The sequence below is a fragment of the Aythya marila genome (assembly GCF_965140915.1).
Source record: "Aythya marila genome assembly, contig: HAP1_HAP1_SCAFFOLD_158, whole genome shotgun sequence".
Taxonomy (NCBI): Eukaryota; Metazoa; Chordata; class Aves; order Anseriformes; family Anatidae; genus Aythya; species Aythya marila.
In genome coordinates, this window is record NW_028136675.1 from 1,589,355 (window position 1) to 1,616,100 (window position 26,746).

Consider the following 26,746-nt stretch of genomic DNA (forward strand, 5'->3'; position numbering starts at 1 on the left):
TTTCCAAGAGAAGCTGTGAATGTTTCATCATCAGAAATGTTGAAAATCAGGTTAACAGGGACATTCAGTAACCTGATGTAGTGAGAGATTTCCCTGATCATTGCAGGGGGACTGGAGTACATGATTTAGAGTCTTGTTCCAACCCAAATCAATCCAAGACTTTATCGGTCTTTGATTCAATGATTCAATGACTCTATAATGTTATGATCTATATATAATGTTATGTATTCTCACTCTGACTCTAGGCAACTCCTGATCTATGTTTTTATATAACCTTTCATGTCTACTGCCGAAATACAATGCTGATAAGTATATCCTTTGTGGGAGGTGAGTCTCATTAGAAAAAAAATAGAGCTAGCATACAACTGAGCAGTGTGTTTCATTGATTATTAAGCTTTCTCATATTTATTTTAGTTTGTTCACGGTTAAGAATCATTCTTCTCTACCTGTGTGCAGGTTTTCTAAGGAAAGCAGGAGGGGTTGGGACAAAGGAACTACAAGCTGCAACTGCAGACTTCAGTGGAGAAGTCTGATGTCACGAGAAGTGATGCAAGTCCTAGGGGATCAATGAGAGAAATGGTGCAAGGTGGGAAGGTGAGGAGCAAGGTTGTCCTACAGGATCAGACTTTCACCTATCCAGACTTCCTTCAGAGAAACTCAGGTCTTTCTGTGTTCTAGTAAGTCCCAAGGGGTAGTTGCTGCCAGGTCCGTGAACTTCATCTCCTGAGAGGATACTGATGAAATCTCAGAAAACCAAAGTCAGAAGCCAAACCCCAAAGATCTTCAAAGCACTGACTGGTCCTGCTGAGGGCCAATACTGACAAAGTCCCAAGGACTCCTTAGAGCAGGTAGTTGAAGGCCATGATTACAGATAGGCCAAGGCCCTGTGCAGGTGGCTCTGAGGCTGAGAAACTACTGTTTGTTTGTGTTTTTTTTCATCAAGCAGAAAGGCCAAGATTTTCCGCCAGCACTGAACATAGGGAGCTCCTGTCCTCACATGGGGCTCCAGGCTGTTCCTCAGGCAGTGGGATGTGGGACATGCAGTGCCAAGTGAAAGACACTGGTGTGACACCTCCTGACCTCCATCAAGAGGTGCAAAGTGGAGGTAAGGTCCCATTGCTAAAAGGACAAAATGTCTCCTCCTAGGTATTGGTGGCAGGGAGACCTGAAAGAGCCAAGGGAACAAAGGCCTTGGTTTTCATGGATAAATCTAGCTTTGCCAGTGCCTTTGGCCATCTCCACCACTGGCTGTCCTATGATGTCCCACACCTGTTCCCATTTCCCTTCAGGATGCAAGCACCTATCTTGCTTTCCTACCTTACACTAAGCTTGGCATTTCCATAGATTCATTGATATCTCTACCCTCCCTAGTTTTTCTCTCACATGTTGTTTCCAACTATCAAGAAAAGCTCCACCATCTTTTAAACGACCCTTCATAAAGGCATGCTAAATTGTCCTTCTTGTTTCCTGTCATTTGACTAAAGGGAAGGAACTTCACCTTGATCTTCCAGGCCACGTGTCTGCTGCTGGCCTTTCAACTCTTCAGACAGACACAACCAAGACACATGCTTGCTGCTCTCTTTTGCAGCCATGTACTCAGGCAGAAGAGACTTAACAATCCACAGCCAAGCCCAATTCTGCATGGGCCTTTCAGGTACTTGGGCAGAGGGCATAACGCAAACACCATGCCAGCCAGGTGCCTTCTGCTGGCCTGTGACAGACACTGGGAGGAGATGTGAGCCTAAAAGCCCATCTGCCAGCCAGGAGGCAAGGGTTGACCTGGCAGCTACTCCAGAAAGATGGGACCTCCCAGTGCCTTGCCCAGCCATCCTCCTGCTGCTGGCCTCTCAGCTCCAGAGGCAGAAGTGAGCTCACAGTCTCCACCAAAGCCAATTGCTTCTTCCTGGATTCAGAGTTTCTTAAGCACAATAAACACCTTATAAGAACATACAAACATGGTACCTTCCTTGGCTCCCAACCTGCACCAGATAAAAGTAAAGTTGTTTTCATGCTACAAGACTATGCATCTCTTAATGGCCTTTCGGCTTCTCTGTCAGAGTTTAAGAAGCATTTGGACTGTGCGCCTAGTCACATGGTCTGAATTTTTGGGTTGACCTATGTGGTGCCAGGAATTGGACTCGATGATCCTTGTGGGTCCCTTCCAACTCGGGATATTCTATGATTCTATGATTCTAAAAGAGTGTTCTGCAACTTCCATTTGGTACTAGAGCAGGAATAACCTCAAAATAAATAATCATGCTATCTTCAAGTCAGTGCATTATGAGTTCCTTCTGCCCAGCTAAAATGACAAATGCATACAGCAGCCATGTGCCTGAAGATGGCCTGTCAGGTCCTCATGCACAAGTGCCCTGACACCCACCTTCACAGCCATGGGCCTCCTGTTGCCTCCTGAGATCCTGAGGCACAGCTGACCTCAGCAGAGCATCCCCACCCATCTCCTCCTTGAGCCGTATGTCCTCATAACTTGAACCTCTCTCACTTCAGAATCTTTCCCTTTTGTTAGCCAAGCCCCTCTGTTCTCCCCCAAATCTCCAACCTTTATTCACCCAGCCTTCCCCTGACCTCCCCATATCTGTCACCCTGTTGGAGGCAGCTTCTGAAGGCCTTTAGGACCTCAGAGGCTTAGCCTCCCTGCTGTTGGCCAGCCAGCTGGTGGGACAGAAGTGACCTCACAGCCAGCATCCACAGAGCCACAAGGAGGTGTTGTGCTCAGGAGGCCTCTTCCCAGCCCACCCAGGAGCACTGGGTGCAGGGTGTGTAGGTCACGTCAACGATGGCCCCCCGTGGTCATGCGGCTCAGTACAAAGCAGACGTGCAGTCAGAGGGGCGTCAGGGGGATAGGAGCCTAGCCTTTGACTGTGAGGCTGAAGGAGCAGCCCCTGCCTGGCACAATCAGGGTGCAGGAGTCTGGGAGGCACCGCAGGGCCATGCCTGGGCATGGGGCCAGGAGGAAACCACCGTCTTCCTGCCCGGGCGCCATGTCACGTGGGCTGCGGTTTGTGCACCTGCAGTGACAGGCAGGCTCCAGCTCACCAGAGGCCGTGGGGAATAACGGCCCCTGGGTGACACGCTGAGAGCCAGGGAGACGCCTGAGGCTCTGGGCTGCAGCTCTGCTGCCAGGGCAGGCCCTGGACCAGCTCTGGCTGCTGCCGGGACCCCACAGGAGGTTCCCTGGGGAGGGACGGGACAGCCAACGCTCCCGGCATGGGGCTCTGGCCCTGCCCAAGGGCCTTTCCCAGCTGCTGCTGCCAGCACAGCGGGGGCTGTAGCAGGGGCAGGGGCTGGTCCCTTCCCAGACTGATACAATCCTGCTGCAGGACCAGACCCATGTATACCATTGTGCAAAGATGGCCAGGATATTGCACCTTGGGCACTTGGATGCACCCAGCATAGGAGATGCTCCGTGCTTGTGATCCTCACAGTGTGCTGCAAGGGGTGTCAGAGCCATCTGCCCCCACACCCAGCCCTACCCCACGATGACCTCCCACCGCAGTGACGTGAGACCCGCAGCAGAGCCGTCCCTCATATATGGTCATGAAGAGCGCTGGAGAAGTTCATTGGAGAGCTGGGTTGCGTCGGAGAGGAGATAGGTGTTGATAACGTCTAAAAAGGTGCCTGCTGCTTCGATTGGCTCCTCTTGCAGCTGGGACTGCATCTGCACAGATATAGTGCCCTCCCATCATCTCCATTGCCTCGTGGGTCCCCAGGAACTCCAGCAGCAGGGCCGTGCTGTCAGGGCAGGAGCCTCAGGATGGGGACAGAGGGATTCCTGTCCCCTCGGGTGCTGTGTCTGCTCCTCTGGGTGCAGCTGTGCAGAGGTAAGTGCCAGCTCCCTTGTCCCACAGCCTGGGACCAATGGGCAGCAGTGGAGTCATTGAGATCCCTTTGGGAGTGGTGTTGCTTTCCAGGTGCTACTGAAATGAGAAGCAGAAGGTTCTTGGTATCTCAGCCATGTGCTTTAACCTGTACCTGTCTGAGTGGGAGAGGATAATCCATTTGCACAACTCCCATGATTATTGCAGCCCATGTCTGGCTACAATTTTAGACACCTTGTCCTTGGGTACTCTTTTGGGGCCCCTTGTTCCCCAGTGTTGTGTCACTGGATCTGGAGGAGGCCCAGACAGTGACAGTGGAAGCTCAGTGATCTCCATTGCACAGACAATGCCTGGGGTGTCCTGGACGGGTTGTGTGCTGCTCCTTCCCCTGGGATCTGTGGATTCACAAGAGAGCAGGTTGTTCCCCATAGAGAGAAGGGGACTGAGGCATCTGCACACAGAGGTGACAGACAGGCTTCCTTCCTGGGGGCTCTGGACTAGCACATGGGCTAAGCTGACAGCAAGGATGAGGAAGGGCCATGGGGGAGATCTTTGTGGTAAGCTCAGTGTCCCCTGTGCACACAGGAGGTCCTGAGGCTGGTGGTGGGTTTCATAGAATTGTAGGGGTTGAAAGGGACCTCAAGACTCCCTGGTTTGGGAGGTGTCTGGGGCAGGTGATAGACAGAGGGAGGTGAGGGCCTAGGGAGATGGGACTGTTCAGGAGGTTCTGGGCTGGGGAGGAGCAGGAGCCCTGTGAAGGGCAGGGGGTGGTGTACGGGTGGGCAGGGGCAGGGGCCCACTGGGGTAGGAGTAGGTGCCGAGGGCTGTGGGGCAGAAAATGTCCCAGGAGTCCTGGAGCTGTGTATCCTCATCCCAGCATAGCCCATGGGGAGAGGAGGGACACTCCACTACCCCTGGGACAACCCATGGGGACAAGACTCCCACCCTTGTTACTCTGTCTGGGCAGGGGGTACTCACAGACCCACAGTGTGGGGCTCGAAGCTCTCCTGACCCTTCCCTGTGTGTGTTTGAAGGGGCTGCAGAGGTGAGGCTGGCAGATGGCGGCAGGCGCTGTGCTGGGAGAGTGGAGGTGAAACTGCAGGACCAGTGGGGGACTGTGTGTAGTTACTCCTGGGACATGGCTGATGCTGCAGTGGTTTGTAGACAGCTGGGCTGTGGCGTTGCTCTTGAAGCTCCTCAGTATGGATACTTTGGGCCAGGGTCTGGCCCCATTTGGATGGATGTTGTTGACTGTAATGGCAGCGAGTTTGCCCTGTCAGACTGCACACATGAAGGGCCAGAAGAAGTTTACTGCTTACCCAGTGAGAACGCTGGAGTGATGTGTTCAGGTAAGGGTTGACCCCCCTTCCCTTACCTCTGGGTCCAGGACAGTTGTAAGGGACCAGTCTGTGCCCTCACAAAGCAACAGGTGGACACCAGAGCACGAGTCAACATTGCTAGTTCTGCTGTCAAGCAGGGACTGTGATTGCTGCTGTCCCCTATTAGTGGGAAAGCCCAGTGGAAGCCCACGTTGGGTGCCTGCAGACTGAATGGCCCCCAAGGTGGGTAAGCACAGCTTGGGCCTGTGCCTGGAGCTGGGAGATGAATCCCCTCACCCTGTACTGGAGTGGCTGCTAGTTCACATCTTTCTTCTGCTCACCCAGGACCTGTCTGGCAGGGACCAAGACCAGGTCCCCACAGCAGAGCCACATGAGTGTGACTCACATGGCCATGGCCACCCACAGCTTCAAGGATGGCTGTGAGAGTGCTGGGGACCTTTGGGACATGACCTAGCAAACATGAGTCCATCAGTTGAAGCCAGGACCCCCTCGGAACAAGTTTTTTTCTGTCAGATCCAAGGGGTTCCTCAGCCTGGCCTGAGCCCAGAGCAGGCTGCAGCAGCCCCCAGGCCTGGACCTTTTTTCCTGGGCCCATGTCCTCGAGGTGCTGCAGTACTGGGGCCAGGGTCAGGCAGCCCAGGGGCTCCAGGCAGCAGAAGTTTGTCTGAGTGGTGCCTATGGCTAGGGGCTGGGAGAGAGGGCAGCCCATGGGGGCTGGAGTGATTTCTGAGGAGCAGCAGAGGGGCCCTGACCTCTTTGTGCCATCAGCACAACCTGAGAGCTGCTGTGCTGGCCATGGGGCTCTGCATGTGGCCACCTTAGGGATGAGGTGGGAGGTGGACACGGAAGTGCCAGAGGGATCTGGGAACTCACAGATCTCCTTGGTTGCTCCAGGATTTGTCCGGCTGGTCGGAGGAAACAGCCCCTGCTCAGGAAGTGTGGAGGTCTACGACAGGAACCAGTGGAAAGCTGTCTGTCACTCCCACTTTGGTGCCAAAGCTGCCGAGGTGGTCTGCAGGGATCTGCAGTGTGGCACAGCCCTTTCTGTCCATGGGGCAGCTCACGTGGGAGAAGGGGCTGGTCCTGTCTGGGACAGGGAGCTGCAGTGTGTGGGGAATGAATCCGTCCTCTCCTTCTGCCCCACGCAGGCCTCCAGACACCAGCCCTGCACCCATGGCATTGGCACTCATGTCACCTGCACATGTAAGGACTTGGGGTGAAACGGTGCCCACGAGGGCTGTGCTGGGGGCAGAAGAGGTGGGATGAGGTGGTGGTCTGCAGCCCTAAAACTAGAGTGCTGCAGGAGGAGAAAGGCACGCTGTCCCTTCAGCCTCTCCTGCAGCTCCTGTGGGAACAAGAGCACAAATGTGGCCTCTCTCATCCTCCTTTGTCCTTGAGTACACAGGGTTCAGGCTGGTGAACGGCAGCACAGCGTGTGAGGGCAGGGTGGAGGTCGACGTGCTGGGGACGTGGGGGACCCTGTGTGCCTCCCGCTGGGACCTCTCAGACGCCCACGTTCTGTGTCGGTACCTCGGCTGTGGCTTTGCTGAGTCCATTCCTGGAGGAGGGCATTTTGGGAGAGGAACCGGCCCCGTCTGGAGAGACTCGTTCCACTGTGACGGGACTGAAGCCCACCTGGGGCAGTGCCCGGTGACTGCCCTGGGGGCCTCGCCGTGCTCCCAGGAGAACGCTGCTGCTGTCATTTGCTCAGGTGAGTGCTGGGCAGTGCTGCAAAGTCCATTTGCCCCTGGTGTGTGACACGGCCACCCACAGCTGGGGACCCCACGGCAGCACCAGGCTGAATTTCTCCTCTCACCAGGCCCAGCTCACCACATGTCTGTACGGTTGGTGGGTGGAGGGAGCCGGTGCGATGGGCGCGTGGAGGTCTTCCAGCACGGGACGTGGGGCAGAGTCCTGGATGAGCAGTGGGACATGCAGGAGGCCAGCGTGGTGTGCCGGCAGCTGCAGTGCGGAGAGGCAGAGGCAGCCTACACCCCCGTGAGGGCCGAACGAGGACCAGGACCTGTGGGGCTGCGTGGGGTGCGGTGTGCAGGGCACGAGGCTGACCTGAGCCTCTGCAACACCTCCCTGCCTGAAAGCCACCCGGCAGCAGGGATTATGGAGGATGTGGGGTCCGTGTGCCGGGGGTGAGTGGTGCTGCACGTCCCCCAGGTGTGGGGCTGGGAGGGCAGCCAGCCCCTGACGGCCGGGGTTCTCCCCACTGCAGGGAGCCGACAGGTCCGGTTGGTAGATGGGGCCGGGCGCTGTGCCGGGAGAGTGGAGATCTACTACCAGGGGCGCTGGGGCACCGTCTGCGACGATGCCTGGGACCTGGCCGACGCCACCGTCGTTTGCCGCCAGCTGGGCTGCTGAGGGGCCCTGGAGGCAGCCGGCTCTGCTCGGTTTGGGGAGGGCTCCAGGCAGATCTGGCTGGATGGCATCAACTGCTCCGGGGCCGAAGCTGCTCTCTGGGACTGCCCTGCCGAGGCCTGGGGGCAGCACGACTGCAGGCACAAAGAGGACGCAGGAGTCATCTGCTCAGGTCTGTGCTGGATGCGGGGCTGGGAGCAGGGATGGGGAGGCCAGGGTGAGGGTAGAGCTGGGCATGGCCGAAGCTGTCCCTGGCTGCATTGGAGGCCCTGCCACCTGAGCTCATTCTGGGGACACCTGCACCCAGACCCTGGGGTTCCAGGGAGCACATCCACCCTGACGGTGAGCAGGGAGGGCAGGGTGCACCTCAGAGACCTCTCTGTTCCCAGGTGCAACAGGGATTTGCTGGCTGTGCCTCCACCTACCTGAGGGCCCAGGGTGCAGACAAGCCTCTGTTCCTCCAGCCCCGGACCAGCCTGTTCCTCCTGGGGCCATTTCTCCTTCCAGAGTTCATGGCCCTGAGGCTGCAGAACAGCGACGGCTGCTCCGGGCGCCTGCAGGTTTTCTACAACGGGACGTGGGGCAGCGTTTGCTCCAACTCGATGACTGCTGAGACAGCGTCACTGGTGTGCAAGCAACTCAGCTGCGGGGACAGAGGGTACCTGAAAACAACCTCAAGGTATGCCAAGCTGTCTAGAACCTCGTGGCTGGATCATGTGGAGTGTGGGAAGAGCAACAGCTCCTTCTGGCAGTGTCCCTCTGCTCCCTGGCATCCGCAGTCGTGTGATGACCGCCGAGAAGAGGCCCACATAACCTGCAATGGTAAATCTAATCCATCAAGGCAGATGAGCTCCCCACTGGGTGTGCTCAAATGCAGAGAAGGAACCAGGAGGGGCTTTGACTTCCTGCATTAGACCCTGTTGCTGCTGGTGGCACAAAGGTGACTTCAGCTCTCAGAGCCACCCATGTCCACCAGCAGCAGTCAACAGCCGGGCTGCCAGCAGCTCCCTGGGGTATGTAGAGGCAACTCCAGGCAAGGGCTCAGAGGAGACCATGCAGGGCTTTCAGGAGTCCCCCCTCCTGGGACAGCCTCCTGCTGCTCTGTGAATCAGAGACCTTGTGGGGCCAAGCACTTGGGTCCCCCCTGCAGTGCCGTGTGTGTCCCCTGAATGAACAGGGTTCTGCTGCTGCCCTGACCCAGGCAGCATGGGGACGTGTGAGCAGAGGTCAGCTCTGCTCTCTTCTGCACAACCCCTAGAGCAGCCCTTTTCAGCCCAACTTCTCTTTCCTTTGGGACATGGACAGAAAGGCCGCAGGTGGCTGCATGCCCCAACTCCACCAGCTGCACAGGTAGGGAGCTGCCCCTGCACGTGCCCCCCTCACCTGGCAGGGCTGTCCCAGCTGTCCTGGTGCCATGGGACATTGCTGCCTCCTCAGACAGGGAGAAGATCCGTGCTGTGGGAGGCAAGGACGGCTGCTCGGGCAGAGTGGAGATCTGGCACCGTGGCACCTGGGGGACGCTGTGTGACAATGCCTGGGACATGCGGGATGCCGAGGTGGCGTGCAGGCAGCTGGGCTGTGGCCCCGCAGTCTATGCCCTGGGCCAGGCTGCTGCTGGAGAGGGGACGGGCCCCATGTGGCTGATGGAGTGCAGGGGGACGGAGCTGTCTCTGCAGGACTGCTGGGCCCAGCCAGGGGACAGTGGTGCCTGCCAGCATAAGGCAGATGCGGCTGTGCATTGCTCAGGTGAGCAGTGGGGCTGGGAGACATGGCTGGGGGCTTGGCAAGGAGCTGGCTTGGGTGTCTGCCCTGCTGGATCCTGGCATGGCCCCGCTGCTGGCCTGAGCAAGGGTGTTTCTGCAGAGTGGGGGGCTGGTGGTGGGTGGGGAGCAGCCTCTGTGGGGCTGGATGTGCTAGCACATCCCCTGGGCTGCCTGCACTGTCCTGTGAGCAGCCCAGAGCAGTGGTGCTGGGCCCTGTCCCTGCCACCCTGCCCAGCCCTAAAGGATGGAACATTCACATGGCTAATTTTGGGGTCATTTGCCAGAGAGGCTGCCTGGTGCCACAGCCCCAGCCTCTCAGCCCAGCTCTCCTTCTGCTCCCCTGCAGCTGCACCCAGGACAGCAACATCCCCCCCACAAGCAGGTAAGCTGTTCTTCCCCAGGGGCTGGGTCTGTCCATATCCACGCTGTGACCCACAGACAGAGGAAGGGACTCCTTGCGGGGCTGTGAGACTCCCAGGAAATCGAGGGAGCTGGTGGAAGTCTGTGATGTACCCAGCAGTGTGGGAGCTGCTGCATCACCCAGCCCTGTCCCCCCAAGACCCTGCTGCCTTGTGTGGTCAGGAGTGCTGTGTCCCACCCCCAACCTCTCCCATGCCTGATGCTGCCCCTGCCATGTTTCTGCCCATGCAGATCCCCCACGGGGCCGTCCGTCCACCAGCAGTGAGAGACTCTCAATGCCTGTTGTCATCTGCATCATCCTGGGGGCCCTCCTCTGCCTGCTCCTGGCCCTCCTGGCTGGGCAGGTGCAAAGCGCCAGGGCTCAGCATAAAGGTGGGTCCTTCCCCAGTGGTGCTGGGGGGAGATGCCTCCTGGCAGGGCTGGGGGTGTTGGTGAGGGTCACATGCAGAGCTGTGTGCTGCCTCCTGCCCCATGTGCTGCCCCACTGCCTGACAGACCATGGGGCACCAGCATCAAGAGGCGGAGAGAGCCCAGATCCCAAGGACGTGAGTCCTGGGTGAAGGAGAGAAATGTGAGATCTGGGCTGGGGGATATGGGGAAGATGCACTGCTGGCATGGGGCAGATGCACAGCAGCATGGGGCAGCAGGATCCATCACTGTGGTGTCAGCCACCCACACAGGACACGGGCTGTGCTATTGATGTGTGGGGCAGAGATGGAGCAGCTCCATGTGAATGGGAAATGTGGGAATTGGTTCAGGGTCTGCACTGGGACGTGACCCAGAGAGCAAAAGGGGCACAAGGGCTGTTTCCAAAGGGATGGTGCAAGGCTGACACTGCCCCAGACCACCCATGGGGATTCTGCCCTCCCTGGGGATGTGGCCGCAGTGCCAACACAACACAGTGGGGCTGTGCTGTGGGGACAGCCCTGTGCTGGCCCAGGGAATGAGGCAGGGGAAGCCCCGTGGGGTCCTGTCCCTCTCTGCCCATTCCCAGACCAGCCCTGCCTCTGTCCCCAGGCTCTGGGAGAGCTGGGGAGCCCTTCCCTGAGGCCGTCTACGAGGAGATCGCTTACAGCCTGGCATGGGAGAAGCAGCTGAGGTTCAGTCCCTCAGGTGGGTGCGGGTCCCTGTGAGGGCACATCTGCAGGGCCCCTTCTCACTGCCTCAGACCACGACTGTCCCCTGCAGCTCCTGCCCATGGTCCCTGAAATGTTTGGGCCACGGGGTCTGTGGGAGAGCATCCAGGTGCTGGCCCCCACAGAGGAGCTTCCTCCCCACCAGCTCTGCCCATCCCAGAGGGGACAGCCCCTCTCTGACTAGCCCTGCACCACTGGGACAGCCAAGGTCTGAGCAAAGGGTCTGTCCCAGGGAGCTCTGGGAGCCCCTCTGAGAAGGGGCTGGTCCCAGGGAAAAATAGGTTCTCCTCCCCACGCAGCCCTAGCTCTGTGGGTGCCAATCCCCAGCAGTGCTGACCATTATCCGGGGAAGCAGGGTTCACCGCATACCACTCACTGCAGCTCTCTGCAGGCTCATTTTCAGAAGGGTCCCTGACCCAGCTGCAGCTCCACCCCGGTCAACATGAGAAAGATGAGGGTCTGGGGTCAGCCCCAGGAACTGGAGGGGGAGGAGGAGGAAGCACTCCATCTCTCCTCCCTGCAGACAGACAGACAGCAGTGTCACCAAGTGATACATTCATCAGAGTTGCAAGGATGAAGGCCCTGCTGTGACCCTGACACCAGCAGCATGTCAGCCCTGTGTCCCCACACACCCTCCCATCCTCTGCTTTGCAGGACATCTCTTCTCACTGCCACCACCTCTCCTCTCCTTTCTGATGTCCCTGTCCTGACCGAAAGCGACCCAGCAGATGGCTATGACAATGCCAGGGAGTTTTCCGAACCTGGGGAGGATCCTGTCTGTGGGCAGGGGGACTGGGAAGTTCCTGGGGCACCAGTGGAAGGAGATGGGCCCGGGGATGCAGCCGCAGGTGAGAGGGCAATGCAGAGCAAGTGCTTCCTAGGTGCCAATTCCAGGGCCAGATGAGTCCATGGCATAATGAGAGCCTGACCTCTCAACATGGAGAACCTGCCCTGGGAGGTTTCCTGGGAGCTGGGAGAATGGGCCGAATGTCTCAGGGCTGGCGAAGAGGAGGAAGGTGATGTATAGCCCTGAGGGGCACCCCACATGCTCAACCACAACAGTCTGCCTTGATGCTTACAGGGGGAAGCCTGCACTCCTGGAGAAGTGCTGGGGACCCTGGAGCTGAGGGATATATCTCATCCCCTTACCTGGGGACCATGGGCTATGACGATGCTGAAGAGGTGTCTCTGGCATGTTTTCATGAGGACATCCAGGATGTGTCACCGGAGCCCAGTGCACAAGTGTCCCAGAGCCCCAGACCAGCAAAGCCCAGCCCTGCCGAGCAGCTGGGTGCAGCTGGGAGGGAGGAGAGCTCAGTGCCACTGGGAGACCCATGAGTGCCAGGGAACGGTCTTCCTTTTCCAGCAGTCAGCAGACACACATGGGTATTCCCTCTCTTGGTATTCCCCTCTTTTTATGCTGTGAGTCAGTATTTCTTCATATTAAAACCCTCTGGGGGCTTTCCCTAGAACCCTTGCTTCCCTGCCCAGGTGTTGGGGTGTCTCCCTGAGGCTGATGGAGATGCACTGGTGGGGAAGGGGCACATCTTGGGGCCAGCAGGATCAGGGTCTGGCTATGGGGTTGCCAGAACCCCTTGTCCTTGGACACTATTCCTTCTGACAGACATTTCCATCCTGCCAGCCACAGGCAGTTTCCAACCAAAGTGGCTCTGTGTGAAACCCCATAATGGGGGGCACCTTCTGCTGCCTTGGGCCCCCATTGAGCCCCATTGAGCCCAAGGATGCCCGCTCAGCACCCATGGGCACAGAAACCTCTCCTGCAGGAGCTGAGTGGGGAGAAGGCTTGGACCTTTGGGCAGGACATGGTGTTCAAACTGCTCTTCCTGCTTCTGCTATTGGGTTCCCACCACCCTCCAGCTTTTCCCCAGCAGCCTCCTCTGCTGCAGCCTGGGAGTTGCTTTTGATAGTGGAGTGGTAGGCTGCAGGGAGTGCTGGATGGTCTGGAACATCTATTTGATCTGTTTCGGTGAGCTGTCCTGGCTATGTCAGGGACACCTTCCTCTAAATCAGGCTGCTCAAAGCCCCGTCCCACCTGGCTTTGAACACTTCCAGCGATGGGGCACTACCCCATAACTTCTCTGGACAACCTGTTCCAGTGACTCACCACCCTCAGAGTAATGAATTTCTTTTGAATACCTAACCTAAATCTATCCTTTTTCAGTTTAAAGCCATTACTCTTTGTTCTGTCACAATATTCCATGATAAATTTCTCTCCAGCTTTCCTGTAGGCCCCTTTTAGCTACTGGAAGGTTGCTGTAAGATCTGCCAGAGCCTTCTCTTCTCAATTTTCCAATTCTCTCCAGCCTCTTTTCATATGATGGGTGCCCCTCTGACCATTTTTGTGGCCCTCCTCTGGATTTGCTCCAACAGGTCCATGTTCTTCTTCTGAAGCCCCAGAGCTGAACACAGTACATTAAGTGGGGTCTCAAAGGAGCAGAAGAAAGAGTGAGAATCACTTCCTCTGACCCATTGTTTGTAGTTCTCTTGATGCAGCCTGGAATTTTGCATTCAGGGCTGCAAGTGCATATTGCCATCTCATGTTGACTTTTTTCAACTACCAACACCCCCAGAACCCTCTCCACACAGCTGCTCTCAGTGCATTCTCCATCCAGGTTGTATTTATGCGCAGCATTGTTACAGCCCATGTGTGGGACTATGCACTCGGTCTTGTTGAACTTCATGAGGTTCTCACAGGCCCAGCTCTCCAGCCTGTCAGTGCCCCTCTGGAGACATCCCTTCCCTCCAGTGTGTCAACCTCACCACACATCTTGGTGTCATTGGCAAACTTGCTGAGGCTACATTTGATCCCACTGTCAATGTCACCAACAAAGATGTTAAACAGTTTGGGTCCCAATACTAGTCCCTGAAGAACACCGCTCTCTACTGATCTCCACTTGGACACTGAGCCATTGACCACAACTCTTTGAGTGCAACCTTCCAGACAATTCCTCATATCCACAGAGTGGTCCATCTGTCAGATCCTTGTCTCTCCAATTTAGAGACAAGGATGTCACGTGGGATGTGTCAAATGCTTTGCATAATTCCAAGATATGAAGTACATTGCTCTTCCTTTATACACAAACACTGTAATCCCACTCCAGAAGGCCACCAGATATGTCAGGAACTATCTGTCCTTAATGAAGCCATGTTGGCTGTTGCTATTCACCTCTTTGTTTTTCATACACCTTAGCAGAGTTTCCAGGAGGATCTGTTCCATGATCTTGCTAGGCACTGAGGTGGGACTGGCTGGCCTGTGGTTCCCTGGGCATGCATTTTTTTCCCTTTTTAAAAGTGGGGATTATGTTTTACCTTTTCCAGTCAGTAGCAACTTCACCAGCCATTTATGACTTATCAACTATGATGAATAATGGCTTTGCAAATTAATCTGCCAGTTTCCACAGGACTCTGGGATTCATCTCACCTGATTCTATGGATTTGTGCCCCTTCAGATTCCTTAGATGCTCTTGAACCTGATCTACAGTTGGTGGTTCATCATTCTAATGAGGCATGCGGATGCATGCTTCAATGTCTCTGTATTCCTCCCAGGTTACTTGCCCTTGCTTCCACTCTCTGTAGGCTCCTTTTGGCTTCCTTTTTGTGTTTGAGTTTGAGCAGCATCTCCTTGTTCAGCCATGCAGGCTTTCTGGCCTTTTCACCTGACTTCCTCTTTGCTTGGATGCATCGCTCCTGAGCTTGGAGGAGGTGATCAGACTTGGTGGAGGGGACTTCACTAGATGATTTTTCAAGGTCCCTTCCAATCCCTAACATTGTGTGAGTCTCTGATTCTATGAACTTTGAAGAATAGCCAGCTTTCCTGGCACTGGATAGTTCAGAGTAAATGAACTCCATCCAAATGAACTCCAAACGAACTGAGATCAACCAGGCCCAGTATACTGGACAAAACCTTTGTAGTTGGAAAGGATGGTTGAAATAGACAGCCTGATCCTTCAGGGATGATGGGTCTGGAGCAAGGCAGTGGGTGTCCCTGTCTCAGTCCAAGAACACGTAAGGCAAGGAGAGAAGACTTGAGATGCACCCAGAGGAGCACAGCTGGAGATGGGGAGTAAAAAGCCTCAGCTCTTCTGAGACAGCGGGGTCTTGTTGGAGTCTGAAGGGAGCAGAGAAATTCACACGTCCTTCCAAACAGGATTCCTCTTTCCAGCATGGGAGGTGCACAGGGGGTCTCTTCTGTTAGCCAAGGGCAGCAAGTGTCCATGACTCCTCCCAGCACTGTTCGACTTCTATTGCAGGAGAAGCATTTCTCTGCCTCTGCCCTAGCTGGAAAGGCAGGACAGAGAGGCACAGTGGACTTTTTTTTTTTTTCTTGCTGCTGCTGCTAAGGACAAGAGATATGCATCCCGATCTATCTTGGGAGCCTCACACTGAAATGCAGATGAACAGGGTCCATGTCACACTGAAATGTAGGTCCATATCCAAACTTGATAGGTGAACTTCTCAATTTGGTGTTGACATTCAAGGCAGAGGCTGCTTTTTAGTCAGTAGCTAGTAAGGAAGTGAACATCAGCTGTCACAGTCCATGTCTTTTCTACCTCCTGCTGCCATTTCCTGAAGGCGGCAGTCACCCTGAAGGCCTATGCCATGCTTTTCTGATCCATGAAAAGGCTTCAGATAACCAAAGACATCATAAATGGACACAGAAAATAATGTCCAGGCTATACCATCTATTTTTATTCACAGACTCTCATCTGCATGGTATCTCTCCTCCAGAGCTGGACCCCCACCATGGGTTGCATCAGCTCAGTACTTTGCAAACTTGTTTGTACATGTTACACCTGGACCATTTACCAAGGTGGGGTTGGAGAGAAGTTCCTTTTTTCTTCATGCCTCCGACCTGAATGTATCCTCTGGAGAAAATCTCAGCTGGTGAGCTACAGGCCTAAGCAAATTTTTATCTCTCCAGAAACCTTCAGAGAAATATCCCCATTGGTGTTCATCCAGCAAAGATCTGCATGGGTTGTGTTTGTTGAAACTTGAGAAGCAGACAGTCCTAAACTTGTGATCTCTGGTGGGCTAAAGCAGCCCTGTGTTTGAATTGTCCTCTATGTTGAGAAGGAATGCTGCCAGCTGCCACTGAGCAACCCAGGTTCTTTGCAAGGAAGCATATATGTATTTATACATAAAAAGGATCTACTAGATTATGTTCTATTCGTTGATATTCCTCATCAGACAAGGGAAGAGCTACCAATGTCATCTACGTGGACTTCTGTAAGGCTTTGGTATGGTCTGCAACATTTCACTCACTAAACTAGAGGAATATGGGTTTGCTGGAATGACTGGTAGGTGGAGAAAATAATTGCCTAGATGGTCATGTCCAAAGAGTTATATCCAAACAGGAATAAACAAACAGGAAATGTGTAAGGAGTGATATTCCTCAGAAGTCTGTGCTGGGACCTATACTGTTAATATCTTCATTAACAAAATGGAGAGTGATATTGAGTACACCCTAAGGTAGTTTGCTGGTAAACTTGGTATGCTAGTGGGAGGAGATGTCATCCAAAAAGGCCTGGGCAGACTTGAGAGGTATAACAAAGTCAAACTTCTTGAGGTTCAACAAGGAGAAGTGTAAGGTGCTGCACCCAGATCAGTGAAAATCTAAATATCAATATAGATTTGGGGATGAATGGATTGAAAGCAGCCTTACAGAGAACAGCTTGGGATTATTGGTGTTTGAAGAATTGGATTTGAGCTGGCAGGGTGCACTTGCAGCTGAGAAAGCCAATAATATCCTGGGCTTCATGGAAAAAAGAGAGAACAGCAGGTCAAGGGAGGTGATTGCCCCCTCTACTCTACTCTTCTGGGATCCCACCTACAGTACTGCATCCAGTTTTGGGGCACCCAGTGCAAGAGAGATATAGACCTATTCGAGTGGCTACAGTGGAGGGCAGTGATCAGAGCTCTGCTACAAAGAAAGGCTGAAAGTGGTGGGGTTGATCAACCTGGAGAAGAGAAGGTCCAGAGAGACCTTATTGCTACCTTTCAATACTTCAAGGGGGCTTAAAAGAATGAGATTTTATTTTATTTTATTTTATTTTATTTTATTTTATTTTATTTTATTTTATTTTATTTTATTTTATTTTATTTTTAATCAGGGCCTGTAGTGACAGGAAAAGGGGTCATGCTTTTGAACTGATAAGGTGTAGATTTAGACTGGACATGAAAAAGAAAGATTTTAGGATGAGAGTACTGTGACACTGGAAGAGGTTCCCAGAGAAGTTGTGAATGCCCAATTGTTGGAAGTGTTAGAAGTCAGGTTGGAAAGACCTTTCATCAACCTGATGTAGTGAGAGATGTCCCTGCACATGGCAGAGGGATTGGACGAGATGATCCTAGAGCCCTGTTCCAGACCAAATAATTTATAGATTGTATCAATATTTGATTGCAAGATTATCTGACTATCATGCTATGATCAAGTTGCTGTTTTAAGCTTCAGGGAGTTCAAAGATTCATGTTGCTTTATGTATTCCAATACTGTCTTTATGGAGCTTTTTAACTGAGTTTTTAGATAAACTTTCATGTCTACTGACTGAAAAAAGTGATGTAAGACTCTCCCTTGTGGACTGTGAGTTTTGGATAAAGCCTGGACCTAACATACACTTAAGGAACAAGCTTTATTGATTATTGAGCTTTATCATACTTTAGTTTCGTTTGTTTGCAAGTAAGAATTATCCTTCTCTACCTGTGTGCAGCCTGTTCTCTAAGGAAAGCAGGAGGGAGTTGGGACAAAGGAACTACAGGGTGCAACTGCAGACTTCAGTGGAGAAGTCTGATGTCAGGAGAAGTGACGCAAGTCCTAAGGGGCCAATGATAGAAATGGTGTGAACCTGGGAGGTGAGGAGCAAAGATGTCCATAGAGGGTCAGGCTTCTCCTACCTGTCCAGACCTCCTTAAGAGAATCTCATGGCTTTCTGTATTCTAATAAGCCCCAAGGTGCCAAGTTCATCAACTTAATCTCCTGAGAGAAGACTGATGAAATCTCTCAGAAAGACAAAGTTAGAAGCCAAACCCTAAAGACTTCAGTGCTTCAAAGCACTGATTGGTCCCACTGACGTCCATTACTGTCCAAGCCCCAAGGACTCCTTAGAACAGGTAATTGGAGGCTATGATTGCAGGTAAGCCAAGGTAAAGGTGGCTCTGAGGTTGAGAAAATCCTGTGTTTGTTTCATCAAGCAGAAAATACAAGCCCTGCTGCCAGCTCTGGACAGATAGTTCCTGTCCCTCATGTGGGGCTCCAGGCTCTTCTACAGGCAGTGGGATGTGGGGTATTCAGTGCCAAGTGAAAGACAGTGGTGTGACATCTCCTGGTCTCCCTTGGGAGGTGTACCCCTCTCCTCTTCAGAACCTTCCCTTTCTGATAGCCAGACCCCTCTAATCTCCACCAAATCTCCCACCTCTATTCACCTAGCTTTCCACTGTCCTCCCGAAATGTGTCAGCCTGTCTGGGATAGCTTTCTGATGGCCTTTATGACCTCAGAGGCTCTGCTTCCATGCTGTTGGCCAGCCAGGGGCTGAGATAGAAGTGACCTAACAGCCAGCATCCACAGGGCTACAAGGAGCTGTTGTGCTCATGAGGCCTCTTCCCAGCCCAGTGAGGGGGCTGTGCTGTGCAGAGCCATGGGGGCACTCAGCAGGTCCGTGCTAGTCAGGCTTGGAAGGCAGAACCAGCTGGTGGGGGGCACTGCCACTGACTGCCTCCCACACAAGTGGTTCTTTGGCCATGGAGGGTACACAGAGATAGCCAGCCTCCTTCAGAGTCAGAGGCTCATGGAATAGCCTGAGATGGAAGGGGCCCACAAGGATCATTGAGTCATACCAATTTCCAATGTTGAGAGATGGGGTGGTTCACTGTATTCAGTGTATAAAATTTCACCAGAGGTATAACAACTAATTCAACAGACAGATTTTCCTATACCTGCTATGTTACTTGGAGTTGCAGAGCTCTCCTTTCCCTGTTTCCACTTTATTTCTGGGTCACTTTATAACCTTGGACACACTCAGGCTCTACGGGCTCCTAACTCTATTGACTTCCTGGCACACATTACCCGGAGACCATCCCCTGGTCTCTCCTGACAACTCCTGCTACCCTCCAGAAAGACAGTTGCCTGCTATCAGCCCTGATATATGCTGTGGATACAGGCCAGTGAAGTCACCATCTTTATGGGTGCTGGGCACCAACAGGCAACACTAGAATCAACTCTCTCCACCTAAAAGTTTATCCTGGGACTCTGATCTCATTTGCTTGAGTCCACAAAGAAACAAGCAAAGCAAGGAGCCTCATTAGAGTCTATTCCTTTGCAATATCCATGACAGCAGCTCTGGGAGAAGAGCTGAGCCTTCAGACACTGCCCTCAGCAGATCCCCTTTTAAGCTGGAGATGCTGGTGTGGAGCCAGCTCTGTTACAGAAGTGCCCCTGGCCTGTCCCTGCCTGTGGACACAGGACTGCCCCACAGCAGCACGGTGAGCAAGGGACAAGAACAATCAGATGTCACAGCAACACAAGAGCTCTGAAGGAGAGCATGGGAGGTGAAAGAGAGAAGATAAGGAAGACCAAGCCCTGGGGCTCACTGGCAGTGCTGCTGTGCCAGGATTCTTTCCCCCAACACCTCTGCACACAGCCAAGTGCCCCTGCAGCTCCACCATAGGTCTTAGAGAAAGTATCTCAGACAAGCACATCACGGCAGGATCCTTTTTTATTTAAATACACAGAAAGCCTTTCCCTTACAAAGACTGGAGTCACACGAGACAGGTACATACAAAGAAGGAAGGAGAAGTACAATGACTTATTTTTTTTTCTGTGGAAAAAGCTATGAGAAGTAAAGCAAAGAAATAATAACAATACTTTAAAAAAAAAAAAAAAAAAAAAAGTGTCTGTTCTGAAATACATTAGGAAGATAAGCAGTTTATTCTTTCTGGAAAAGCTCCAGTCATTACTTTCCACACTGCATCCTTCAGCTCCTGGTTCCTCATGCTGTAGATGAGGGGGTTCACTGCTGGAGGCAACACAGAGTACAGAACTGCCAGAAAAAGATTCAGGGATGAAGAGGACATGGAGGGGGGCTTCATATAAGAAAATGTGCCAGTACTTATGAACAGCGAAACAACAGCCAGGTGAGGGAGGCACATGGAAAAGGCTTTGTGCCGGCCCTGCTCAGAAGGCATCCTCAGCACAACTCTGAAGATCTGCACATAGGACAGCACAAGGAAAACAAAACACCCAAATGCTAAACAGATACTAAATACAAGAAGCCCAACTTCTCTGAGGTATACATCTGAGCAGGAGAGCTGGAGGATCCGGGGAATTTCACAGAAGAACTGGTCTAGGGCATTGCCTTGGCAGAGGGGGAGGGAAAAGGTATTGGCAGTGTGCAGTACTGCATAGAGAAAAGTGCTGCCCCATGTAACCACTGCCATGTTTACACAAGTTCTGTTGGCCATTATTGTCCTGTAATGCAGGGGTTTGCAGATGGCAATGTAGCGGTCATAGGCCATGATGGTGAGAAGATAAAACTCTGCTGAGATGAAAAAGAAAAAGAAAAAGACCTGAGCAGTACATTCCAAGTAAGAAATGGCCCTGGTGTCCCACAGGGAATTGGCCATGGCTTTGGGAACAGTGGTAGTAATAGTGCCCAGGTCAAGGAGGGCAAGGTTGAGGAGGAAGAAGTACATGGGGGTGTGGAGGCGGTGGTCGCAGGCTATGGCTGTGAGGATGAGGCCGTTGCCCAGGAGGGCAGCCAGGTAGATGCCCAGGAAGAGCCCGAAGTGCAGGAGCTGCAGCTCGCGTGTGTCTGCGAATGGCAGGAGGAGGAACTCAGTGGGGAAGCTCCTGTTGGACATTTGCTGCCTCAGGGCATGCTTGGCTCTCCATGGAGGAAAAGACAATGACAAGTTAGGCAGATTTCCCTGAGAAAAATGTACTCTTTCTCTCACAGAACTCACCATTCCCTGAGATGAAGGAGTAATGAGCTCATTCTCCAACCGTCCCAACCAAATGACAGTGTCTTGACTTTTTCAAATGGAGCTTGGGCACCTTGTTCCCAAGAAGACACCCTCAGGGCAGGGCACCAGCAATCTGTGTGAGAACAGAAGCTTACACACACCTGCACCCCAGACAAAGAAAGTAGGAAAACCACACACAGGTGGAGAAATAAGAAAGAATACCACAATGCTCTAACTAGCTGACAGAGGGAAAGGCATATGGGTATGCAGGGAAGCCTTTACCTTATCGAGCTTACATGCCACCTATGGAAGTGTCATTGCAGGGCAGGTACTTTTAGCCTCACCTTTCTGTCAACTTGTAGGACACAGGCTCCTCTCCAATTTTGGAGATCCAGCTGAGGAAGAGGTGGCTCATGCCCTAAAGCCCCTGAGGACAGAGTCTGTGGTGGGTGGCAGAGGAGAGCAGGGGGTTGCTGCAGAGAAGGTGCCTGCACTGCAGGCCTGACAGGGAGTGCCTGAATCCCCCTCCTTTGGCGTTTCAGGCAAAGGAGTCTCTGCCTCCCTGCCCAGGTCTCTGCTGCCTGGAGCCATCCCTGCTGGCAGCTGCTTCCCTGTCACCACAACTCCTTCCTGCCATTGCTCACAGACCACATCCCACTTGCTGTGTGCTCATCTTTGCCCTGCATATACCTCCTGTCCCAGGGCAGTTTTCAGGAATATTTGCATAAGAAAACTCAAAAAAATGAACAATTCTCTTCAAGGATCTTTTACTCTCACCTTACTCATGAAGATTTCCTGCTGACTTTTCTTTGGTGTGCTGTGAAGCTCTGAGCACCCTGTCCCAGGCAGCAGCCTCTGGGCAGCAGGACCCTGCCCTGCCCTGCTCTGCCCTGCTCTGCTGGGTGGGTTCTCTCCACCTGCAGCTTCTCCCCACAGCACCCTGGGCAGCTCCCTGCGCAGGTTGAGTGCTGAGCCTGGCAGGTAGCAGAGGCCCTGCCCTGGCACACAGCCCCTGGGGCACAGCAGGGACCTTGCTCCGCACCACAGTCCTGGGCACCCCTGCCTGCACCCCAGCTGCACAGCCTGTAGCCGACCCCATGAGGAGGAACCCTCATGTCCTGTCCCTCTGACAGCTTTGGCAGGTAATCCCTGCTCTGGAGTTTGTCATTCTCCTCTTATACAAAGAAACACTGGGAGTCCTCCTGAAAAATGCCATAGGCTGTGGGATGTGCCAGCAAATCTGGAGATGACACCAGGAACAACAGCTGCGTTGCCCTGCAGCCACAGACTTACCCTGTTCAGGGCTCTGAAGATTTCTCCCACAGTGAGCTCTCAGCATCCCCCCTCCACACTGCCTTTAACATCTCCCTCCCTCCTCTCAGCCACCCTTGTCCCCAGGGTGCCCCCAGCCCTGCTGTGCTGTGCAGAGGAGCTGCTCCTGGACAGAGCTGTCTCTCTGCAGTGCTGCCCGCTTGCCAGGAGCTCCCATTGGGCCCAGGAGCCCAGCTCAGCTCAGCAGCACAGGGAGCTCTTCCCCTGGGCGTCCAGAGGAATCAACTTTGAAACAGGCTGAATCAGTCACTCGTGCTCCCTCCCTCTACTCAGTAAGAAAACTCATTTCTAGCACTGTTGTTCCTCATATCTGAAAAAGTATGAGGTCCAAGAATCACCTTCTGTGTCCTCATTTCAGGGAGGACACCCATGCAATGCCATCAGAGATCTCCCTGCAGCCTTTCTATGGGAAGCCAAGCCCACCTCTCTATGGGCCTATCAGGTACTTGAGAAGAGGGCATCACACAAGAACCATGCCAGCCAGGTGGAGGCCTCTGGAGGCCTCTTCTCAGTATCCTCAGGAGCACTGGGTGCAGGGGATGCCCTGCACCCTCCCTCAGGTACTCTCCCTAACCAGCTCAAGCTTTAGAAGGCCTCCCACATGTCTGGACTCACATTTCCCTGTGGAATCTTGACCTCCTCCAGAGAATCCTGTAGGAAATGGCCACCTCCATGTGGTCTTTAACAAGACCTTAATGTATATTTTAGAAAAATTTTGAGAACTCTGAATAGAAGATCTCTCTGTGGTGTCATGACGTGGCATTGTTTTATGCAGTTCGTTTCCTAGGGGATATTACCCTCAAAGGGAAGGGAGATGAAGATCAATTTCAGCCTTGGCAGTCACGATCCTGAAAGGCTGGATTTGTAGGTATCAAAAGGAGTAAGAAAAGAGACAGAAGACAGCAGATGGCAGACCTCAGAGGGGCATATTTGTGCCTTTTCAGGGGGCTGTTAGAGGGGATCTCATAGCAGCCCTGGAAGGCAGAAAAGCTCATTGCCAGAGGGGCTGCTTCCAAGCATTCGGAGAGGGCAATAAGCTTCACTATCTTTGAAAGGTCATGAAGGTGGAGCGGACTCCCTGAGGACACCAGTGCTTTCAAGTCCACATCCTTTTTCTGTTGTGGAGCCCAGAACTGTGTACAGTAAACAAGGGGAGGCCAGACCAATGCTAAATATAGAAGAAGATTCACCTCTTTTGACCATTTGACTGTGCTGTGTTTAATGCATCCCAAGATGTGGTTTGCCTTCTCTGCTACCAAGGCGCCCTGCTGGCTGATAATGAGCCTGCTATCATCCAGTGCCCCCAGATCCCTTTCTGCTGAGCTGTTCTCTAATCACCTGTCTCCCAGACTGTGCTGGACCTGTGTCCATCATTACTTCATCCTAGGTGCAGAATCTGACATTGTCTCTCTGGTTGTCTTTGTCATTGTCTTTGGTTGAACTTCATGCCATTGCCAATCACCCAATGCTCCGCTCTATCTTGATCAATCTGCAAGGCCTCTCATCCCTTCAGGAAGTCGGCAGAACCTCCCAGTTCAGTGCCATCTTCAAACTTGCTGAGGATGCATTCCACTCCTGCATCCAGATGATGACTAAAACTGTTTCAGCAGGATTGTAACTGCAGAAAAATCCCAAGTGGTCTTTAGCTTACATTGGACAAAACAGAAGCCATCAGCAAAGCAGACCAATGACACCCTGGGCAGTATGAGTTGTACAAGTGATGATCTCTCTGTGCAAAAGACACTTTTTGCCCAAGACAGTTGCAGCTCACAGCTGTGGTATCTCAAGGCAACAATGACATCCACAGAAATATGAATCATCTAGGTTTGGAGTATGTAGCGTAACCTTAAAAATAATGCAGGAGGAATGTCATCCTTGGCAAAGATCACACCTTAGCAGAATGTCCTCCTCTCCAGCTGCCCAGCCTCCAACCACAGCCTCCTCACTGGAAAGAACAGCAGAAAAAGCAGAAAAGTCCTTCACTCAGTGGAAGTACCAATCAGCAACAACTAAGACATCAGTGTTTTATCAGCATTATTCTAATCCTAAATCCAAAACACAGCACCATACCAGCTTCTATGAAGAAAATTTGCACTATCCAGCCCCAACAAGGACACCAGAGTGAGCTGCCAGTTAAGAAACTGCCTTCGTGTTCTCTATGTAAAGCAAGTGTGAACTGAGGCAAACGGGGCTGAACTGTCCAGCTACAGAATTCAGTGGAGAAAACTCTGAGTTCTACCTGGTGGCTGAAAGTGTAGGTAGGTGAAGAGAGAAATGGGAGAGATGGAGGACAGTGATGAAGACTGCCCACAGAGTGTTTGACTTCAGGGGTCTGTATATCCATATGTATTCAGACTCCACTCAGAGATGCCCATGTCAACATGGATTGGAGATTGTTGATACCACTTAAATCTGTGAGCAGAAAATAAAATAAAATTGGGAACACAAGAAATCCATTCTTATTTTTCATTCTTATTGAAATCTTCTCCCTTTGACTACATACCTGAAATCTCTCTAATCAAATAATCAAAGATAAAGGGAATTATGCATGGAGACTTGGCACATTTTAGGGAGTTTTGCACGTTGAAAAAGCCCTCTGGTGTCAAGTTCCTGAAATGTAGCTACTGAAAGACCAAACAAGCCTTCGAAGAAGTAAAAGACAGGAGAAAACCTTCAAGTTTCTGAGGCTGTTGGTGGACCACACTGAGAACCATGACTGAAGAATAAGAAAAATGACCAGACAAGGTGCCTCTCCTTGGGGTCACTGCACATCTCAGCACTGAAATGCACATCCTCCTTCTGCTGCTGCCTCAGCATCACACCTCCACCTATTTCACTTCAACATGAACCCCTGCTCTCCCCAGTATCTCAGCTCTACTTGTTTTTAAAACACTCACTGCTACACAATCACTCTGCTCTCCCTGCACTCCCCTGAGGCTCACAAACCCTGCCCTCTTCCCCTGTAGTAACAGGCCAGGATTTCAGGAAGTTCATGCATCCTCCAGGCTCATGGACATTTCCTAGGGTCCATCCAAGTGTGGAGTGTTAATGGAGGGGAAGAGAGCCAGGCCAGCTCATGGGGCATGGCTGAGCACAGCTAGCCACAGCAATGGGCATTCCTCATCTCCTAAGCTGAAGCACACACACAAGATAGAAACATCTCTGTCATCATTAACTTGTGTTGCAGGGGCCTTCCTTTCTCCCACATTCACAGGAAAAACATTACCTTCCATCCACAGACACCAACTGCTTTCCATGCCAGAGCCCACACATGCTTGTAAGGACTTCCCAGACTGTCACTCATCTTCATGTTTCTCACTGCTATCCCCTGACCCTGTCTCCCAGCTCTACACACTGCAAATCATACCCTCTCAGGGCCCTCTGCACAAGAGACTTTTAGCTTCCCATCTCTTCCTGGTGCTCATTACAATCTTCCTGGTTCCCACTAGAGGTCCTGGTGAGACTGCTTTTCTACACCATGGCCTTTCCGACAAGTTTTTGTGACATTTTGGTGGGTTTATCTGATCACAGAGAAGGTGGTAACAGAAAAGCACACAAGAGATCACAACAGATGCTGAGACAAGTGCCGGTAAGACCTTTATGACCTTATCATAGGCCTGTGGCTTTAGAGCAAGGAGTCTCTCCTGAGAAGTGGATCCATCCCCTGCCATTCACTGCAGAGGGAAATCAACAGAGTCTATGCCACCTGAAGAGATGAAGGGCGACCTCTGCAAAAGCACCCTTCATCAGGTAGATACGTACTTAGAGATAGGGCTTCATGTCTCACATTGCAACCACTCATTTAATTGGCATTGCTCTGAGTGGATACCACAGAGGTAGTCTGCTTCATTGCAGGTGTTTAAATGTAGGAGATTCATGCTTTTATTCTGTAGGTATTGAGACTTTTAGGGAAATCAGAAAGACACATGAAGGATGATTGAAGGATTCTTGACAGAAGCCTCACCAGGTTTACATCTCAAGAAATGAGATGCCTGAGGGCAAGAGAAGGAAGCTTTGGGCACTGTCGTGGGATTTGGGAAGCTGAAGCATGTTCCCCTCTCCCCAGTACCCTTCCCTCCTCAGTGAGCTGTGTGAGAAACTCTGCCAACAAGTTCTGGACTCACAGGTGTGTCAGGGAGCTTGTGTCACACAGTGCTGTCCTGCCAGCTCAGGGTTGGAGCCTCCACTCAAGTCCAAACCATTTCAATTCACTCTACCCCCAGCTTCCCTCAGACACTGGCTAGTGTGTGACTCGACTGTCCTGGCTCTCCAGACAGCATGGGCAACAGTTTGATGCTTGAACTGGAACTTTTCCCCTTGCAGGGAATGTGAATTCAACATGCTCAAACCAGGAGGTCCAGAAAAACCAGCTTCCCATGTGGCCACTTAACAAATACGTCCCAGAGGCTGTGGGACTTACTTTTACTAACAGAGCAGTTGTGAATCAAGACAATACAGCCTCACCTGTTGTTCACCCTCTCTTTATACCTAGGCTCTCAGCATTTATGTAGTTCATCTGCTTTGACATTTTTAAATGGTATTTGGAAAATTATCTCAGAGTGTTTATGATTTC

The 26,746-nt window shown here is 52.5% G+C and overlaps 1 pseudogene across 1 annotated transcript in view; it reads left to right on the plus strand.

Annotated features, from left to right (window-relative positions):
* The first annotated feature begins 6,541 nt into the window (after nucleotides 1–6,541).
* Nucleotides 6,542–26,746, plus strand: part of LOC309891604 (scavenger receptor cysteine-rich type 1 protein M130-like) — a 41,168-nt pseudogene continuing 20,963 nt past the window's right edge. Inside the window, exons 1-8 of the transcript in view lie at nucleotides 6,542–6,887; nucleotides 6,996–7,174; nucleotides 7,349–7,718; nucleotides 8,054–8,368; nucleotides 8,487–8,559; nucleotides 8,937–9,292; nucleotides 9,961–10,101; nucleotides 10,747–10,842. The product of the transcript in view is annotated as a scavenger receptor cysteine-rich type 1 protein M130-like (transcript). The remainder of the gene's footprint in view (nucleotides 6,888–6,995; nucleotides 7,175–7,348; nucleotides 7,719–8,053; nucleotides 8,369–8,486; nucleotides 8,560–8,936; nucleotides 9,293–9,960; nucleotides 10,102–10,746; nucleotides 10,843–26,746) is intronic.